Here is a 5,907-nt window from a genome sequence, read left to right on the forward strand (position 1 = left end):
AAAGAAAAGAAAAAGTTCCGATACTGACTGTTCAACTGTGGAAGTCGTCGCAGCAAACGGATCCTCAAGAGCAAATCGATTCGATGGACCAAGTGCAGGCTTCCAAACATCTGAAGACTACCGGTAACAAATCTTAATTGGAAGTTATTTAAACACCAATTCCAGCTCTATTTAGAAGCTCGTGCTTTAAATACAGCCTGTGAAGCTAGCCGCATAGCTTTGCTTCTGTCTGTGGCAGGTCAGCAAGCTATCAAAATTTATAATTCGTTCATATTTGCTAAAGGTGAAGATAAAAGTAAATTCGGGGTGATTGTCGTAAAATTTGATGATCATTGCAAAATGCAAGCCAATGAAATTCTGGAGCAATTCAGGTTTCACAAGCGTTTACAAAGAAATGGAGAATCCATCACTAGCCTTATCGCTGATCTGAAACTTCCAGCCCAGACTTGTAATTTTGCTGATTTACATGAGTCTTTAATCAAAGATCAGGGATGTGATTCACCAAAAATCGCGCTGGGCTGGAGAATCGCCGCAACTGCGCCACGCCGCCTGACGCCGGCTCGCGATTCTCCGAGGTGCGGAGAATCGGTGCCATTTGACGCGGCACGGTCGCGGGCAGCTGTGCGTGGCGGGGCCGCCGATTCTCCGGCCCATATGGGCCGAGCGGCCCCGCGGAAAAAGCAGAGTCCCGCCAGCGCCGTTCACACCTTGTAGCTGCCGGCGGGAACTCTGCGTGAAGGATCGGGGGTGGCTGTAGCGGGGGAGGGGGGTTCTCCGTCCCTGGGGGGGCCTCCAATGGGGTCTGGCCCACGATCGGGGCCCACCAGTCGGCGGGCCGGCCTCCCCCCCCCCCCCCCCACCGGGCCTACTTTGTTCCGCGGCCGGCCCCTGAACCCCCATGCTATGTTGCATCGGGGCCAGCACGCTGAATGTAAGTCCCCCACACATGCGCGGGTTGGCGCTGCCCAACTGCGCATGCGTGGGTTGGCGCGGTGCCCATTTGGCGCCGGGAAGAGAGACTGGAACAGTGTGAACCGCTCCAGCGCCATCCTGGTCCTCTGTGGGGGCCAGAATCGGTAGTCCCCGCGCCCGTTTCACACCATTGTGAAACGCGACGGCATTCACTTTTTTTTCTTTTATTTTATTTTTTTTAATAAGTTTTAGATTACCCAATTATTTTTTCCAATTAAGGGGCAATTTAGCGTGGCCAATCCGCCTACTCTGCACATTTTTGGGTTGTGGGGGCGAAACCCACGCAGACACGGGGAGAATGTGCAAACTCCACACAGACAGTGACCCAGAGCCGGGATCGAACCTGGGACCGGGGGTGGGATTGTAAGGTTGAGAAGAGTGGCGGTGCGGAAGAATTTAGCGAGGTTGACATCGTGGTCCTGCTGGTCATGGCCGCAAACCGTACCGGTTGACCATTCGGTCCATCTCCCTTTGGAAGACCGAGACCCCGTTAGTGACGCCGAAGGGAACCCTACGAAAGTGATAGAGCCGACCGTCCGCCTCGAAGGCAGTGTAGGGACGGTCCGATTTACGGATGGGGAGCTGGTGGTAGGTGGATTTCAGGTCGATTGTTGAGAAAACCCGGTACTGTGCAATCTGATTGACCATATCAGATATGCGTGGGAGGGGGTACGCGTCGAGCTGCGTGTACCGGTTGATGGTCTGGCTGTAGTCCACGACCATCCTGTGTTTCTCCCCCGTTTGTACTACCACCACTTGGGCTCTCCAGGGACTGTTGCTGGCTTTGATGATACCCTCCCGAAGCAGCCGCTGGACTTCGGACCTGATGAAGGCCTTGTCCTTGGTGCTGTACCGTCTGCTCCTGGTGGCGAAGGGCTTGCAATCCGAGGTTAGATTGGCAAAGAGGGGGGGGGGGTCAACCTTGAGGGTCGCGAGGCCACAAACGGTGAGTGGAGGTAGGGTGAGACTCTGGAGATTAAACTGGAAATCCAGGCTCAGCAATAGTGCAGCGCAGAGGTTGGGGAGGACGTAGAGACGGAAACTGCTGAATTCTACACCCTGGACAGTGCGAGTGACCGTGCAGAATCCTCGGATCAGGACGGAATGGGATCCGGAGGCCAGGGAGATCCTTTGATTGGCGGGGTGGACCGCGAGGGAGCAGCGTCTTTAATCCTGGTGTATGAAGCTTTCAGTGCTCCCGGAGTCCAGCAGGCAAGAGGTCACGTGGCCGTTGATTTTCACTGTTGTCGAAGCGGTGGCCAGGTTGTGAGGACGAGACTATTCCAGTGTCATCGAGGCGAGCTGCATGTGGTCGTCTGAGGTTTCGGATGAGAGCGTCGGCGACCCAGATCGTGATGTGTAGTTGGCGTTCCAGCGCCGCGGGGAAGACAAGATGGCGGTGTCCAGAGGTCCTGTGGGGAACAAAATGGCGGCGCCCAAGGGGCGCACATTGCGGGGGCAGGACAAGATGGCGGCGCCCATGGGGCGCAAGCTGGTGGCTCTGGCCAAGATGGCAGCGCCCATGGGCCGCACATAGACTGAGGGGGGAGATGGCGACGCCCACTGGCCGCATGTGGCCCTGGGAGGAGAGGATGGCGGCACCCACTGGCTGCATGTGGCCCCGGAGGCGAAGATGGCGGCGGCCATTGTGCATTCGGGGGGGGGGGGCGATAGCGGGCGCGATAGTGGCGACTGCGCGGGCCTGGCACACAGCTGTGAAGTGGCCCTTTTTACCGCAGGACTTGCAAGTGGCGGCGCGGGCTGGGCAGCGTTGGCGGGGGTGCTTCTGCTGACCACAGAAGTAGCAGCGGGGACCCCCGGGGTGCGCGGTTTGGTGCGTGGTGCAGGGGTATTGACTAGGAAGGGCCCCAGCCGGGTGGGTCGTTTGCGGGGTCCAGGAGGGGTAGGATGGGTGGGCCGCATGGCGAGCGGGGTAGGCCTGGACATTACGAGACGTGACTGTCATGGAGAGCGCTAAAGGTTTTGTCTCCGTTAGGTCGAGTGTGGCCCCTTTCAGCAGTCGTTGTCGGATGGAGTCCAACGCAATCCCCGTTACGAACGCATCACGCATGAGGAGATTAGAATGTTCGGTGGCCGTAACGACCTTACAGTCACAGTCCCGTACGAGTGGGATTAGGGCCCGCCAGAAGTCTTCGATGGACTCACCGGGGAATTGAGAGCAAGTGGCGAGTACGTGCCTGGCGAAGATCGTGTTTGATTTCTGTGCATAGTTTTATTTTAGGAGTGCCATCGTATCCGCGTAATTCGGGGCATCCTGGATCAATGGGAACACACTGGAGCTCAACCTGGAGTACAAGACCTGTATCTTCTGAGCTTCCGTCGGCATGGAGGTCGCAGCGTTGATGTAAGCCTCAAAACAAGCTAGCCAGTGATTAAAGTCCTTTCTGGTGTCGGGCGAGTGCGGATCCAGCTGCAGGCAGTCTGGTTTGATTCTGACATCCATTACGTAGAAAATCTGACTGCAATAAATTGATGCACGATCAATTGCGCAAAAGACTCAGATTGGTACAACTGTGGCTTTATTGCAGTCAGATGCGTGGCCTCCTACTGGAGCTGGCATAATGGCAGATCAGAGGAGGACATACATATTTATACGGCTCCTTGTGGGCGGAGCTAGCCGGCAGGGTCTACCGGCGAACCTGTAGTATAGGTTACCTTCCATCCCCTAATACAGGTGCACACAGTGGATCACCACAGCCCCTAATTGCCCCATTCCGGCACCTGTTCGTGAAGGCTGGTATGGGAATTGAACCTGCGCTGCTGGCATTGTTCTGCATTGCAAGCCAGCTATTTAGCCCACTGTGCTAAACTATGAAAATGAAAAAAATTTTGAAAATGAAAATCGCTTATTGTCACGAGTAGGCTTCAATGAAGTTACTGTGAAAAGCCCCTAGTCGCCACATTCCACCGCCTGTCCGGGGAGGCTGGTACGAGACTAGCCCCTTAAAGCAACAATAACAGATCTTCAAGGAACAAAGTCAGTTCTTCAAGCAACACCATAAGATTTCCATGCAACAAAGAGGGTTCCTCATCAAGTAAACATCATTAGTATCGTCAATGAAAGGAAAACAACCGTGCACATCAATTTTTAAAAATAAATTTAGAGTACTCTATTCATTTTTCCAAATAAGGGGCAATTAACGTGTTCAATCCACCTATCTTGTACATCTTTGGGTTGTGGGTGCAAAACCCACACAAACACGGAGAATGTGCAAACTCCACAAGGACAGTGATCCAGAGCCAGGATCGAACCTGGGCGCCGTGAGGCAGCAGTGCTACCACTGTGTCACCGTGCAGGCCTTAGAGTGAAAACGTGATCAGATCAGAGGGTAGTGTATGATCATAATTTTTTGTTTAATCTAAACTTACTTAATTGTTTTACAAGTCAAGTATTAAAGTGAAAGAACACACAAGATTATTATAATATTACTCAATAAATAATTTTTCATCATCTGGAAGACTTTGACTGTTTATCATCAGAATTCATTACAACTCGGCAAGGCAAAAGTGTAATATTTATATTACAATACAGTAACATAACATCTCTCTCATGCCCAGAGCACGTGCATGTCACGCGCGTGACATGATCTCTGCCGGCACTTCTGGAGAGAAGACTCCATTGATTTTTTAAAAGAATCATTTTGGAGGTCAGCGCACTGACATCAGGAGGAGGTGGTCCGCCTTGCCGGGCTCCGGGCCTTCCCACTGCTAAGGGGGCACTGCATGCGAGGAACGGCCGGCATTCAGAAAGTTGGTCACGGTCAGCAGTTTTATAACCTAGTTGCGGCCGTTGGGCACTTCTTCTAGCGATCGGGAATGCCAGGAGCGATGATCCCACGACCCTCCCGACCCCCGCCCATGACCCACCCAGGGGTCGCGACCCTGATTTGAAACTGACTGATCCAGGGAATGTGAGAGTATTCCATTACGCTCCTGACTTGAATATTGTAGATGTTGGCTATGCTTTGTGGGACCAGGGGTGAAACGACTGACCAGAGTTCACCGGCCTCTGACCTGTTTACCTTTGGTTAATGTGACAATGCGGCTAGTGCAGTTCAGCTTCTGCTCAGTGGTGAATCCACGGACATACGTTTTGGGGTACGGGTGGGGGCAAGGTGATGTAAGGAGGTGTGCTGCTGCAAAAGGAGGTTAAGGAGCGTGGTTGGACAATTAAAGGGAGAGGCAGGTTGCTCCTGGATAAAGGGCAGTCCCTGAGAGAACTTCATATTAATGTTAGATCCATCAAATCATTCATTCCCCAACACTGACATCACTCACCATGATGAGAACAAACAAAAAAAGCTTGAAGGAATATTCAGGAGAAAAAAAACAAATGATCAAAGGAGCAAAAGTAAAACAAAGATGAAAAGACTATGCTGAGGTAGCAGCTCACTCAGGTCAGCAGATAGCAGCTGCTACATGTTCTACTATACCTGTGTACTATGGAGGGTAGGATATCAAACAGAATTCCCATTCCTTACTCAGGCAAGCGTGCTGAGATGGAGTTCCGAACAGAAATGTTAACTCTGTTTTTCTCCTGATAGATTCGAGCAGACTTGCTGAGTTTTTCCAACTTCCTCTGTCCTTACTTGTATGGAGGTTGGCTGAGGACAGCATTGGGTTTGTTGCTGTCTTTGGTGTAATAGTGTGCCAGCACTAGTCTAATCTCAGTGAGATGTATGACTATTTAGAATTGGATACAAATAAATCCATCTATATTTAAATAATTCGAAACAGGAAATCGGATAAAAAATAAGGAACTGCAAATGAGCAAAATGAGATATGACCATTTCACCATTTGACTAAATAAACCAGAGGGCTACGTAACAGTGGAATGTGCAATGTAGGTTACCTCAGGCTAGTCCAGTTTAGTTCCACAGACAACAGGAAGACTCTGAACATAGGTTAGTTACT

This window comes from Scyliorhinus canicula, chromosome 1, assembly GCF_902713615.1.
Source record: "Scyliorhinus canicula chromosome 1, sScyCan1.1, whole genome shotgun sequence".
NCBI lineage: Eukaryota > Metazoa > Chordata > Chondrichthyes > Carcharhiniformes > Scyliorhinidae > Scyliorhinus > Scyliorhinus canicula.